Raw genomic sequence first — 15,741 nt, forward strand, 5'->3', positions numbered from 1 at the left:
TGTCGGCAAGGATGTGGAATAACTGGAACCCTAATAATGTGGGAAACCATTTAACAGTGCCTAAAACTGCCAGAGAGTTACCATCTGACCTAGCAGCTCCACTCCTAGGTATTCCCCCAAGAAAAATGAAAGCACATGTTCACACTGGGATGCATGTTCACAGCAACATTATTCGTGATAACTAAAAAGGGGGCAATAACCCAAATGTCCATCAACTGGTGACTGGATACACAAAATGTGTTTTGTTTGGAATGGAATACTATTTGGCAATAAAAAGGAATGACATACTGACACATAGCTACTGCATGGATGAACCCCAGAAATATCAAGCTAAGTAAAAGGAGCCAGACAGAAAGGCATATATTGTCTGATTCTATTTGTAACTTTAGAAAATGTGAATCTATAGAGACAGAAAGCAGATTAGTGGTTGCCTGGAGCTGGGGATGGGAACTGAAAATGGTCACGAGATTTCTTTTGGGGTGACAGAAATGTTCTACAATTAGATCATGGTGCTGATTGCACAAATCTGCAAATTTACTAAAACTTGTTGAATTGAACTTCATGGCATATAAATTATACCTCAACGAAGCTGTGAAACAAAAGACTAGGGAAAATATTTGAAGAAAATATGACCCTAGAAAATCTAGTGCTGGAGACAAATGAAATAAATCATGATAAGAAACCACAATGTCCTGATAAGTAAAATGAAACATTTGTGTCTAGACATACATATAATTGCATGTGATAAATACAGCATGCCTACGGACCAAACCATTTCAGCAAACAGAATGATCTTTCTTCCAAATGCTTAAGAATAGATCTGGTTGTGCAGCATTAAAGACATGCCCAGCTTGAGTTAAAAGATGGTTTGTTCAAAACTGAACATGTGGGGTACCATAAGCATTCACGTCTCGCTAATGTCATTAAAGAGGAAGATACTATTTTGAAGGTGAGAAAATTCTCTCATGTGAAGGGGCAGGCTTTTTTATTTATTTTGTTTGTTTTAAGGAATGCCTCTTAACAATGACAGTGACATTGCTAAGGAAGACAGGCTGATGATGCCTCATTTACAAAATAGCAAAGACCAACTGACCATAGGCAACCAATACAAAATAAGTACATCACTGAAATTGTGCTTGAAATCAGAGAGCATTATAATGTAAAAGTAAGGGATTTCTAAAGATAGAAATAGCTAGAATGGCTAGACTAGCCATTCAGACAGGCAATTAATTTTTCTTAAAACGAATGGCTTAAATTTTGAGCTTATTTGTTGGTTCCTGGATGGTGTCTGTCTATGCTTGATACAAAGAACTATTCTTTAGCCCAATGTTCAGGGTATTCATATTTGAAGAAGACTCTTCCCCCAAAATGCACGTAGAATATCTCAAAAAGGAATATAATGATAACATATGCTTTATAATAAATATCTTGTTTTTCAAAATTAGTGTTTTAAAAAGTATTTATGACTATAACTTTTTAAAAATAATATTTGGTATTTTTATTAGTTTTTAATAAAAATTTTTTCTGCCATAGAATCCCAATTTGTAACATTGTGCTTAAGGAAAATAAAAGAGAAATTTAACAGACATTGCTTCAAATGTTACACAGGAACTAATTAACCTATAAGACATGGGTCACCTGTATGACTTTCCCATTATAGATGATAAGATCAAGGCTCAGAGAAGTAAACTAATTTGACCAAAGTCACACAGCTGGCATACAGAATATAAACCAAGGCTCTCTGGCTCCTAAGTCTCTACTGTTAGGATGTCCTTGGAACCACAGTAGAGGGGACGGCCATCTTGCCAGCGCAACCCAATGAAAAGCCCCTAGTAGGGTGCCAGACGAATTGAAGGTCAACCAATCACTGAGCGACAGCACGACCTGATGCAAAAAAGGCCCACCTGGGCCTCAACCCGGAACCGCTGCAGTTTAAAAACCCCACCCCACCACACCTGGGGGTGACTTCCCTGACTCCTCTCTCTCTCTCTCTCCCTGAGTCACGGAACCTCGCCCGAGACCTTAGTTCCCAAATAAAGCCTTTGACTGCTAAAATTTTTTAGCCTCTGACTCCTATCTTTACCCTGCCTTACCCCTGACCCTAACACCTACTGTTTCCAGCATGTCACAAATCCCACTAAAAATAATGTTCATTATGGGGTGCCTGGGTGGCTCAGTCAGTTAAGCATCCTACTCTTGATCTCAGCTCAGGTCTTGATCTCAGGATCATGAGTTCAAGACCCACATTGGACTCTATGCCCCAATTTTTTTAAATAATAATAATGTTATTTACATAGAGAAATAAAAAAATTATATAGTATTTATGAACATAATATATATTTATTCATATTCATATTATGAACATAATATATATTATACCTGAAAGAACACATGAGGTTCCAGTGCTTTATTCAGTTACATTAGTTCCTTAAAATAGATCTGGTCCTCTATTTGGGAAGGGGAAGGGCTGGGGTTAGGTCCTTTTCATCAACTGAAAGGAGAGGTATATACTCAGAGCCAAAGAACATCCAAAAAGATGCTCAGTAAGTGGCAAGGTATCATTTTAATTACCCAGGACCCCACCAAAACTCCTAAAATAGCAAAGGTGATTCATGCACAGCCAATGGAAAGTCTCTATTTGAAGGGCCTGCTTCATGATCTACTTGCAACATAAATCCCTCACTTGTATGAAAGGTAAGGAATCATTCCTTCTGTTCCTGATGAGAACAACAGAGAATTCAAGAGCTGATGTCATAGCTACCTGCTTAGGACACACCCCCAATGGGTGGGTGATATTAGAATGCTCCAACTTCCACAAAGCAACAAACTCTGGGAAGACATGTTTGTTAACTTCATAATAGCCAACAGCTTGATCACATCTATTATGTGACCAAAGAAATGTCTTGATGATTCAGTATTTGCTGGGAAAAACTCATGATGCATTTCCTTCTTTTAACCCATCAGAGTCACCAAGGAAGGTCACTGGCTAGAGGTCACCAGGAGATCATGGTACATCCTTATGCTAAGTGGCCTCAGTCCAAGGAAGGTTCTCAGTTTATAGTTCCCACCCACTAAGTGGGAAGATGGCCGTGTAATCTGTTATCAGTGCCAATGAAGATACAATGAGGATGACGCACTAATGTTAAAACTGATTCCAATATCCATCCAACTATACAAACCCCTGAAACTCCTCGAGAGGATGGCGGCCACGTCCTCTTTATCAACCAAAAGGGGAGGAACTATAAAAATTTATTAATTTATGTGCTATAAATTAAAGTGAGCTTGGTATTTTGTTGCTTCTCCATTGAGGATACCAAACCTGTATAATTTTAAAGGAATTCTGAAGAGTCTGCTTCAAAATATCACAAACTTTTTTGTACTTGGCAACCAACAAGAATGTCAACTTATGTGAAAGTCTTTATTCAGCAGATATGTGTCTAATTAAACATTAACAGGGGGAGCCTGGGTGGCTCAGTCGGTAACCATCCGACTTCGGCTCAGGTCATGATCTCTGGGTTCATGAGTTCAAGCCCCACATCGGGCTCTTGTGCTGACAGCTCGGAGCCTGGAGCCTGCTTCAGATTCTGTGTCTCCCTCTTTCTCTGCCCCTTCCCTGCATGCTCTCTCTCTCTCTCTCCCTCTCTCTCAAAAATAAATAAATGTTAAAAAAAATTTTTTAATTAACAGAAATTATGAAATGAAATTACATATTCCCATAGAAAGTTCAAAGCTGCCTAAAAGTGAAAGTTTTCATTTTACTCCATTAAAAATTAATAACAGATTCCAGTAGTCTAAGATATTATTGGCTTTTAGGAACAAATGTGTCAATAACTGTTAAAGAATAGCTCCTTGCTAGGGGCACCTGGGTGGCTCAGTCTGTTAAATGTCTGACTCTTGATCTCAGCTCAGATCTTGATCTTAGGGCCCTGAGTTCAAGCCCCACATTGGGCTCCATGCTAGGCGTGGAACCTACTTAAAAAAAAGGGGGGGGGGGGTAGTTCCTTGCTATAAAAGCTAAAAATTTTAGGACATGTGATGTTTTAATATATCTGAGCACAGATAACAGATTGAAATAGATATATGTCTGCCTTTCTATCCATCAGGTAAGAACTAAAAACCAGGAAACATTTTGATGATACTTTTTTATTTCTTATAGATATATCTTTTTTTTTTTTAAGTTTTATTTACTTATTTTGAGAGAGAGAGCACAAATGGGGGGCGGCGGGACACAGAGAAGGAGAGACAGAATCCCAAGCAGGCTCTGCACCATCAGCACAGGGCTCAAACTCACAAACCCTGAGATCATGACTGGAGCCGAGATCAAGAGTCAGACGCTTAACTGACTGAGCCACTCAGGCGCTCCTATAGGAAGATCATTTAATTCAGCCAGGCCCAGTAGTACAGAAGGCAAAGACAAATATTCCACCTTGGCTCTACACAGAAAATCTGAATATGGAAAGCAGACTAGATGACCAGATCCGGGCTGCTCTGGAAGGGACACAGGACCAATACATAAAAAGTCTCTAATCACCAGTGTTGCCCTAAGACAGAATAGGCTATTTGGGAGAAAATGAAACTCCAGCCCCTGGATGTACTCACACAGGAGTGGGAATGCCAGTGAGTAACAGAAGCATTGCAATGGCGACTGCACTAAAATGGCATCAGAGGGCACTTTGGGTCCTGCAATTTGATGGGTTCTCCACTTTATAGACCTTGGCTGTAACTGCAAGTTCAGTCAGGCAAAATGAGAGCTTGTGTGTCTTTGGTCACATGGGTGGCCTAAAGGGATGGCACAGAGGACACAATATCCCCAATGTATAAGGTACATTTCATATACCATTGCCTAGTACAACAATGTTACAAGTGAAGGCGCAGAGGCTCAGAGACAATTAACAATGACCAAAGTCACAAAGTACTGGATATCTAGTCCCTCATCCTCAGACTTCCAGATTAGACCTCTTTCTACTCTACCACGATGCTTCCCTGTCAGGCCTCCAAAAAACCGCATACATTCCTGACACACAGAAGCACTAAGTAAAAGAAACATTTACACTTATACAGAAAAAAAAAAAAAAATCCACAAATCCAAATGCTTGGCCAGCTTCAGGGGTCTACAATATCGCTCCAGTGTGAAGACCAGATCTTTTTTTCCAACTTCAAATCATGAAATATATTCAAACCATGTGCTCCATCTAGTGGATTAATGGAAGATCCTCAGGATGAGGGAAATGCACATTTTTAATACTGTTCAATTCACACAACCCTGAAGCATTCGTTTGCAGGAGTCAAGGCTGAACTCATTCCAGCTGGTTAAAACTACACTTCAAATTTGCTTCCTCCCCCCACTTGCCCAGTTTTCCCCAACATAAGTCAGTGAGGTGGGTCATGTCACTGGTAATCAAGGTAAAAGCTCTCCGTGGGCGCACCCCCAGCAGGTGTAACTCATACCTGACTCTGAAGCTCACAGACGTTCCATAGCCTCTTCATATTACTGCAGTGACTGACTACTCATCATCTTAAGCTCAAGAGCAGACATTCCTCTCAGAGAAAAGAACAAGATGTGGTAGGAAAAATCCAGGCTTAGAAGTCAGCCAACATCCCTGGTCCTGCCAAGTTTCTGAATGTTGCAACCTTAAGTAAGTCATCTAACCTCTGCCTCGATTCCTCATCTGTAAAATATAGACAATAACGTATCCCTAAGCGGGTGCTGTGAGGACCTTGTCTTCAGCTCCAAATTTCTATTTTAAAGAGGTAATAAAATGGCTAGTATGGTTGCTAGAAAATATGGAGACACATCACAATAATAAGGAACAGTCAAGAAACTGTATGACTAGGAGATAGGTGATACCTGTAGATGCCAACAGTTGAGTTATCACAAGAACGTAGGTCCTTGTAAACCATATTAATGTGTTTAGATTTCATCCAGCATGAATGGGGGGCCACCAGATTATCTTTCCTTGACCCACATCTATCACTTCCCTACACTGCCCCAAAACTTGAAGTCAACCCATTCCCTAAAGAGTGAAGTAGAATGCTCTTTTTTAAAACTTTTTAATGTTTATTCATTTTTGAGAGACAGAGAAACAGTGCATGAGTGGAGGAAGAGCAGAGAGAGAAGGAGACACAGAATTTGAAGCAGGCTCCAGGTTCTGAGCTCTCAGCACAGAGCCCTACGTGTGGCTCGAATTCACAGACCTTGAGATCATGACCTGAGCCAAAGTCAGATGATTAACCAACTGAGCCACCCAGGTGCCCTTCAACCTCCCACTTTTAAGTGGGCATACTGAATATTAGCAGTAAACACCCTCAACTCAATTAAACTATTAACTGTAACCTTACACAAAATATGAATGAGCACTGTCAGACTGCTGACTGCCTCCTTCACTCTGGTATCTGCCCTCCCCTATCAATATAATAATAGCAGTATTTGTGAGCTTATGACCTCCCAGCCAAAGACTACATTTCTCAGCCCCTCTTGCAGGGAGGCATGGCTACATGACTAGGTTCTGGCTAATGGGATGTAGGCAGAAGTGATGTGTACAACTCTACAATCGTGCACTTAGGGGTGCCAGGGTGGCTCAGTCAGCTAAGCTTCACGTTTCAGCTCAGGTCATGATCTCGCAGTTTGTGAGTTCGAGCCCCGCATTGGGCTCTGTGCGGACAGCTCAGAGCCTGGAGCCTGCTTCAGATTCTGTGTCTCCCTCTCTCTCTGCCCCTCCCCCACTCATGCTCTGCCTCTCTCTCTCAAAAATAAAAATTAAAAAAAATTTAAACTATAAGAAGAACGACCACGTGGAAGATAACACAACAACCAGACAGAAGCAGGCTGGGGTCCCAAAATGGTAGAGTCATCAGTCAAGACGAAACTGTTTGCACTTGGACTATTATGTAAATGAGAACTTAATTTCTATCCTTTATAAGTCACTGTTTTTTGGTCTTTGTTAAAGTTAAATCCTAACTAGTACTAAAACATCTACAAACCTGAAAACAAACATTTTGTCCATTCCATGAATATTTATTGGGGACCTACTATGTGCCAAGCATATTATAGACTCTAGAAATACAACTGAGAATAAGATTTAGCTTCTGCCCTCTAAGAGCTCATGCTCAGATGGGCTTTTTAAGACTTTGGACTATAGATTAAAAGAAAAAGACAATGTGAACATATAATGCCACCAAACTATACAGTTACACAATGTTTGTTTTACTTTTTTTTAAATAAGTAATCATGCCCAATGTGGTACTTGAACTCACAACCCTGAGATCAAGAGTCACATGCTCTACTGACTGAGCTAGCCAGGTGCCCCACATAAACAGTGTTTAAACAGTACATTTTATGTACATTTTACCACAATAAAAACAAAATGTTACAAAAAAGAAAACTGTAGAAGAAACAGATTTTAACAGCAATTTGTTTCCAAGTCATATATCTGATTAAAAAAATTTATCCAGATATATAACTTTCAAAACTCAATAAGAAAAAAAACTAAAAATAGACAAAAGATATGAACAAACACTTGCCCAAAATGACATACAAAAGGTAGTACATGAAAAGATGCTCAACTTCGTTAGCAATCAGCAAAAATTATTTTAAAGCTCAATGAGCTACCTATACATACCATTTTAGAATGGTGAAAATCAAAGACAGCCCATAGCAAGTGTTGACATGGATGTGGAGGAAAGGAACTCTAACACAAAGATAAGCTGTTGGGAGAATGTAAAATGCTACAACTACCTTGGAAAATATTCTGGCAGTTTCTGAAAAGTAAACATTCACCAACCATATGACCCAACCATTCTACTGCTATGATATTTACCCAAGAGAAATTAAAACATGCATCCATACAAAAGCTTATATACAAATAGTCATGTCAATTTTATCTGTAATAACCAAAGAATGAAAGCAACCCAAGTGTCAAGTGAATTGATTGATGGATGGATAAATTATAGTATATCCACACAATCAAATGTCACTCAATAAAAAAGAATGAATTATTGATATACACACGTATGAATCACAAAATAATTATGCTGAATGAAAGGTGCTAGACCAAAAAAGGTTTGTAACATATGACTGCATTTTTATAAAAACTAATTTATAGAAACAGAAAGCAGATCTGCGATTATGTAGGGTTGAGGAAGGAACAAGAGGGATGGATTACAGAAGGGCACAGGGACACTTTCAGGAGTGATGGATACGTTCATCATCTTGAATGCTGTGATGATTTTACAGAGGTTGAAACTTACCATATTTGACATTTGAAGTATATATTTTTTAATATATGTCAATTATCCTCAATAGAGCTATTAAAGGGGGGGGGAGTTTTTATGGTAACATTTTCACACAGATTCAAATGCATGCTCTCTTGTTCTTAGCTTCCATCAATCTAATTCAGACTCTGCTCTAAAGTTATCAATATACCCTGGTATTACTAACTATTAATCTGAAAAGCTGATATAATACCACTTTCAACTCAAAACAAAACCGACTTCTGAGAAAAGGGAAGAAGAGAGTGCATTTCACACTCTCTGTCCTTTGGAAATTAACAGGATTCCAGTTTTCCCACATGCCACTTTTGGCTTCTCCCACGGGAAAGTACATTTACACTCAAGCCTGTGCATGTGTGCATTCTTCAAAGGGGGACTTAAAAGGGAAAGGATAAGAAGTGCCTAGAAATTATTGAGCATTAATCGATGAACTGAAGTTCTTAATTCCACCTTGAGAATTTCTCCAAACACAATGAAAAACTCACAAATACAGTATCTATTTGATAGCTTGGGAGCTATACACATCTGCCGCAGGACCATTATTGTTTCACATCATCTTCTGAATGACTGTAAAATAGTTTAACTTTTTAATCCACGTGATTTATACCTACTTACTTTCTTAGATAATTTCTAAATAAAAATCAGTGCTATTGCATTTGTTATATCTAGCATAAAATACTAAAACCTTTCAGGAAACATCTTTTATAGATTAATTTTAATGCATCATTTAAAAAACAACATCTGTTGGGGCAATAGATCCATCCAGTAAATGTATTATTTTAAAAACAACATCTGCTTGAGCAGTAGACCCAGTAAACATTTTTTGAAGTTAGAAAATTTATTGTTTTGTACACATAATAATTATGTTAATAAACTCTCCAATACATAAGACAGGATCTTAAAATGTCTTAACACTGCAGCTCACAAAATAAACCCTGTAATTTATGGGTGTTAAAATGGCTGTACAATCTAACTTTTAAGTGATATTATTGTCAACCATGACTCATGGGAAGAAAAAAATGTTTTTCATTTCTTAACACTTGGGAGTTACTTTATTTTTAACTATGAAAATAAAACCTCATTCTCAAATGAAACTGTGGGAAAATGTTAACAAAGAAGAAACCTCAATAGAAAGTAATACATGTAATACTTTAATTGAATCCTGATAATAATAACAAAGCATAGCGGTTATTCTCTGCAAAATGATGCCATTGGGTTAGCGTTCTTTCCACAAGCACTACGCTTGGTGGAGGAAATTTGGCGGGGAAGTAATTCAATCCCACAAGTTTCTGTCTAGCGGAGTTTTCTACAAGAGGGGAGGACCAGCCCCTTCCTGTTTCCTCCATATTCACTCAATCATTAGCACAGCAACATCGTTAAGGAGGCTGAGTAGCATTAGACTTTGATTATAAATTCCTGCCTTGACTGCCTTTTGGGAGTTAGAATTTTCAGATAGTACTGAGAGGGTGTTCAAATTCAGAGGGGCCCTGGAGTCAGACAGCCCTGGCTTGAGGAGCTCCATCCACATGTCTCACTGTCATCTAACTCTGAACAAGTTACTTAGTGTCTCAAAGGCTCAGTTTTCCCATCTGTTAAAGGGGGACACAAACATTACCTTCCTCTAGCATAGTGAGTATTCCATGAACACTAGTTTATTACTATAGAGTTCTTTTTATATCACAGTCAGCAGAAGGGCCACCTAAAGTATTGCTGAGATCTGAGTAGAAAAAAGGAAAAAAAAAACACTTTTTTAATGGTACTTTCTGGGAAACCAAAGACATCATTTGTAGAAATATATAAATTTCAGGAAAATATGTACATGGTGATTGTGTAAATAAAGTGTTCTGCTTCAAAATTCAATCTAAATATTGTACCAGAAATTTAGTGGCAGCATAAAGCATTCATGGATCCCCAGAATTCAGGTAGTCATTCACTAAACATCTGTGAAAGGCTCCTCCTCTGTTCCAGACTCCAGGGAGAGGAAACACAGAGAGAAGACATGCTCCATCCCTACAGGAGCCCATGATGACACAAGGTGGGGAGACTAGAGGGAGGGTACAACTCAGAAGAGAACGTACTGACCAACATCTCCTCCCAGAACCCCCCAGACCATCACTGCAGGAGACAATGCTCCCCAAGCCAGCAGTATAACAGATTGGCTTTACAGAATGGAGACTGGTTTGGAAACCCACACAAACATTTGTCCGCAGAGTTGGTTTTCCTATTGCCAGGCATTCAACTCACACCCAAGCTGGGCCCTGTCTGTCCACAAGCATCCAAGTGCCATCAGGCAACAGTGTGGGGCTGTTGGGTGGCAGTGGGTGTGCTTCGGTATTAGCCCACTAGGGCTGCCATAACAAAGGACCACGGACAGGGTGGCTTACACAACAGAAATTACTATCTCACAATTCTAGAGGCTGAAAGTCTGAAATTAAGACGTCAGCAGGGTTGGTTTCTTCTGAGGCCTCCCTCCTCAGCATGTACATGGCCGTCTTCTCCCTGTGTCTTCACATGGTCTTCCTTCTGTAGGAAGGAATCACATGATCTCTTCTTGCAAAGATACCCATCATATCAGATTGAGGCCCACCACCATGACCTCATTACTTCTTTAAAAACGTGATCTCCAAACATGGTCACATTCTGAAGTTCTGGAGGTTAAGACTTCAATATGTGGACTTGGGGTGGGAGTAGAAAACATCTTAGCCCATAACACAGAGGACTGAGCATCTGTAGCCAGGGCATCGTTGAAAGAAGTACAGGGAGGCATGAAGGTTTTCAAGCAGGACATCAAGTAAAAATAAGCCACTTTCTCTTACTCTGCTAGAGATAATACATACTGGTAAGCAGATACATTTTTCCCCTGGTTTCTTTACATTCTTCTGAATGTTTCAAATAGCTTCTACAATAAGCTAAGAATGAACTACCTTAATGTCTAAAAAGCATCAGTCCCCCAAGAGTTGGTCCCCTAGTGCAGGCAATGAGGTGCCTAGTATGCTTTCTAATCATCAGTATACAGATGGAGAGTATGGTGTGTTGAATGGTATCCCCCAAAACAATATGTCCCTGTCCTATCCCCAAAACCTATGAAAAAGAGTCTCTGCAGCCGTAATGAAGAATATTGAAATGAGATCATCCTGGATTACCCAGGTGGACCCTAAATCCAATAACAAGTGTCCTCATAAGAGACAGAAGACAGGAGACACAGACCCAGGGGGGAGGGCCACACGAACACAGAGGCAGAGACTGTTGCTTTAAGCTGCCAAAGTTGTGATAATTTGTCACAGAAGACCCAAGAAATAATACAGAGAATAATATGATTAATACAGGAAATTCTGTGGTTGTAAGAATTTTCTGGTAGCCTTTTATTGGCAGCTGACAGTCAGGCACCTTTATTTCTGTTGTAGTCAATATTCTTTTTTTTTTTTTTTTTTTTTTTTTAGCTAAGACAGAAGAGATGATTTATTGTACACTATTACATTCAGCCACAAATTAAAACAGAATTAGTCCTGAAAGTCACAGGTACAGGGCAAAGGACCAAAAGGGACTGTTTTGGTATGAGCAAGGTAGGTCTCTCAAAGGTGGTCGTTGCGACCAGATGGCGATGGATGTTCCAGATCCACTGAATCAAGCTCTAGAAAGTAGGCATGCAGTCCGACAATTTGTACCAGCATCTGTGGCCTCTCGCTTTCCTCATTTCTGCTCCTGTGGCTTCCACGGGTGCACGAGCTAGAGGTTTAGTTGGCCCTCGGCCTCATCTTTCTTCTTTTTTTGCTTCTTCCTCCACTTGGTGCTCATGTTGCAGAAGTTTCCAAGAAGATGGCGCCAAGGCCAAGAGCGTTGCCAATAACTCTTAGAAACTGCCAAGGTAGGTGTGACCTCCATTCTACAAATACTCAAGCATGCCCCAAAAGCTAACTTGCTTGAGATTATGCAGTAAGATGTGGTAGAGAAGCAGTTCATGTCCTGGACTCCACTAAATGTGGTCTTTTTCCTATATCTCCATCCCTTCCTCCCAAAAAGTAGTTTTGCACACTCTCCAGCCTCCTCCTCCTGCACCTCAGCTACCCACGCCCTCAGTCCTGCTGGGCAGTGATGCTTCCCAGACTTCTAGATCCCCGTCAAACGAGGAAGGAACCTGGAAGTATTTTTAAACTTTGATTGAAATATATTAACACCAATGAGTTACTACTCCCCAAGCGTTTACATTTTTAGACATTTTGCTTTCAACTGTGGAACAGAAAAATCTGTCACTGTTATATAAACGGACCAAAGATGGCCTCTATGCATTGACCCCTAGGTAGTTTATTTTTTCACTGTAGGCTGAGACAGACCAGTTAAGCTCAAAAGCCCATGGGCACAAAACTCAAATTTTTACACATTCAATTAAATAACACAAATTAAATTTAAAAAAATTTTTAAACAGCACAAGCAAGCAGATTTTTAGCCATTTAGCCTGCTTTACATACCCCATGAACCTCACCTGATACTGAAAAGACAGGGTCTTATATTTCGAAGGCTCTAAGCTGCTAGGCCCTTGGGAGCTCTCTGCAGCTGAGCAACATCCCTAGATACCTGTGCTCCCTCCAGGCCCCCTCACGGCAGCAGCCTCCTTCCACTCTGAATAGTGGTCCCTTTGCTGTAAGCCTCTGGCCACTCTCTTACAATCCCTTCCAAGTGCCATCCAATAAAGCCCGTGTGTTACTACTCCCTGTCTTGGTTGCACGTTTCCTTAATTGCTTCAAACCCCCTACAGTCACCACAACAGGACTATAGGCAATAAGAAGAACCTGGGGAAGGTATCATCCTGTCTTTGTCTTGCTTGCCTTAGAAATCAAACTTGGGGCACCTGGGTGGCTCAGTTGGTTAAGCATCTGACTTTGGCCTAGGCCATCATCTCATGGTTCACGGGTTCGAGCCCCACATCGGGTTGTGTGCTGACAGCTCAGAGCCTAGAGCCTGCTTCGGATTCTGTGTGTGTGTGTGTGTGTGTGTGTGTGTGTGTGTGTGTCTGTCTGTCTGTCTCTCTCTCAAAACTAAACAAGAAAGAAAGAAATCAAACTTCCCTCGGAGTGGGCCCTGAAGGCAACCTACCCTCAATTGCAGGTGCCTGGGGTGTGTGTCCTTAGCCGGGGACGATGGGGTGGGGGGCACACATACACCCATTGCTCTGCCCTAGACCTCTGAGGGGCCTCCCTCAAGGTACCCCTGCCCCTGCCCCTGCCCCAGCAATCCTGGACAGGCTCTCTTCTCCCCAAGTACAGAAGGGTCATCTGTCCTACAGTCTCACGTCCTATCAGCCCCTTTAGCTTTCCATCACTTACAACAAACAACCTGGGCACAAGGGACTCAGGGACCCTTCAGGTACGTGGAGGGGGAGGGAGAGGTCTGCCACACAGGTACACAAACAGGACCCAAGAATGAGATGAGGCAGCAAAGTGGCTGCCAAGGGCTGCCTCTATTCCTTATCCACCGAGAGTCAGGTAGAGGAGCTGAGGGTACCCCAGAGGGAGCTGGGGGTTCCAGCTAGGCTGTGGTAATAATGGAGAACAGACCCTTTTACCAGAGTCATCTTGTCCATATGCCCGCCCACACTCAGCTCAGGCCCACTACGAAGCCCTCCAAGACCACACATGGCAGATGTCAGTGTTCACTCACTCCTGCCCCACTGGCCTCTGGACCGGCCACTGCTGCATCCAACAGCACTGGGGTGACCCCTCCCTCTATTGAGCAGGGGAGAGGGCGCGGGACACTGCCTGGCACCAGAGGCTACTGGTAAATGTTTGCCAAATGAATGAACGTAAGCGCTAACTCATCATTTACATTTAATTGTAGTATAAACCAATTGTGATTCTTATTTATATGACAAATTAACTCTGCTATAAAGTTATGTACTAAGGGTCGCTCAGGAAGGCTCAGTTATGGTTCGCTGGTCACAAAGCATGTTCAACTGCTCCTACAACATTGCCAAACACTCATTAAGTAGAAAGCCGGGGCCACCCCTGTTTGTTCACAGGTCCCAGTTTCACTACAGGAATTGGTCTTGAACACAGACAGAGAAACAACTGACCAGCCCTCCTGCAATCCCTGACTCCAGAAACAAGAAGCTCTCAGGCAACTCAGCCCCAGACAGTGGGTCTCACTTATGTTCCCTCAGCAGCCAGCAGGATGAGTAGTAGACAGTAGGCCACCAACACATGCTTCTCGTGAGCTTTCCTGCAGCAGCAGATGCTTCGGGTAGCTGAGATGTTTCAACCTCTAGAGACAACAGATGTCCCCTCACCGGCCGAGGGCCCCAGCACACCCACACCACTCGGGACCACCAAGCAACAACAGACATCTTATGATGACTTCCTACTTCCTTATTTAAAAGTAATACAGAATACTACTCACTGATCCTTTATGAAAGTGTAAATTTTCCCACATACACCCACACACACAAAAGAATGTGGAAATCCAAAAGCTTAGGACAAAAAGCAAACAGTGAATTTAAAGGACACACACTTTGGGCCACCTTAGAAATCGTTTCCATATGGACTATGGGCTGAAGACAAGAGCCACCATTTCCCTACAACAAAGTTTTTAAAACCATAAGTGAAACTAAAACAACTATCACCTGATTATAAACACAGCTGCTTACATCACACACATGCTACTTCATTTTTTCCTATGGTTTTTAGGGACAGGCTGGGATTTTTATCACACTGAGTAAAAAGGGGAGAAACTCCCACCCTAATTCAACCCATAAAAATATCTACCCATGAACCATTTAGTAGCAGCCAGGTAGATAGACATTTTGCAAGAGATGCCTCACTATGTTTTTGTTTTGTTTTTTAAAGTTTATCTATTTATTTTGAGAGAGTGCATGCATGTGTAAGCAGGGGAGGGGAAGAGAGAGAGGGAGAGAGAGAATCCAAATATGGCTCCGCGCTGTCAGCACGGAGCCCGACGCGGGGCTCGAATTCACAAACGTGAGATCACAACCTAGGTTGATATCAAGAGTCGGACACTTAACTGACTGAGCCACCCAGGCGCCCCAAGATGCCTCAGTATGTTAATTGGCATTTTTGAAACCATGTCCAAGTGTGTTTCACTAACAAAACAACCAGAATATATCCAAAGCAGACAGAAAAGACAGGAACTCCTGCTGTGACACCGCCACCCCAGACTTGCAGAACCAGGCAGGAGGTGGGGTGCTCACAGCAGGTTCTCCTGTGCTCTGATCTGAGTAGGAGGATCCTGACCTCTAGGGCCACACACATTACATAACTAAAGGCTCAGCCTCCTCACTCATCCCAACAGAGATCAAGAGAGGAAGTCATTTGTTGGTTTTGAGGTTTTCAAAAGGAGGAAGGACTTTACACCCAGTGTGCTAAACCCCTTTGCTCTGTTCTGGAAAACAGCAATTAGAAGGTTGCTCAACTTTCCGGTCTGGTCCTGGCAGCAAACATCCCATCGGACTTGCCCAGTTACTAA

At 41.5% G+C, this 15,741-nt stretch overlaps 1 protein-coding gene across 9 annotated transcripts in view; it reads right to left on the reverse strand.

The window, feature by feature from the left end:
• The window catches only part of DOCK9 (dedicator of cytokinesis 9), a 333,584-nt gene that overhangs the window by 279,120 nt on the left and 38,723 nt on the right, over nucleotides 1-15,741 (reverse strand). The window lies entirely within an intron of this gene.

This window comes from Panthera leo, chromosome A1, assembly GCF_018350215.1.
Source record: "Panthera leo isolate Ple1 chromosome A1, P.leo_Ple1_pat1.1, whole genome shotgun sequence".
Taxonomy (NCBI): domain Eukaryota; kingdom Metazoa; phylum Chordata; class Mammalia; order Carnivora; family Felidae; genus Panthera; species Panthera leo.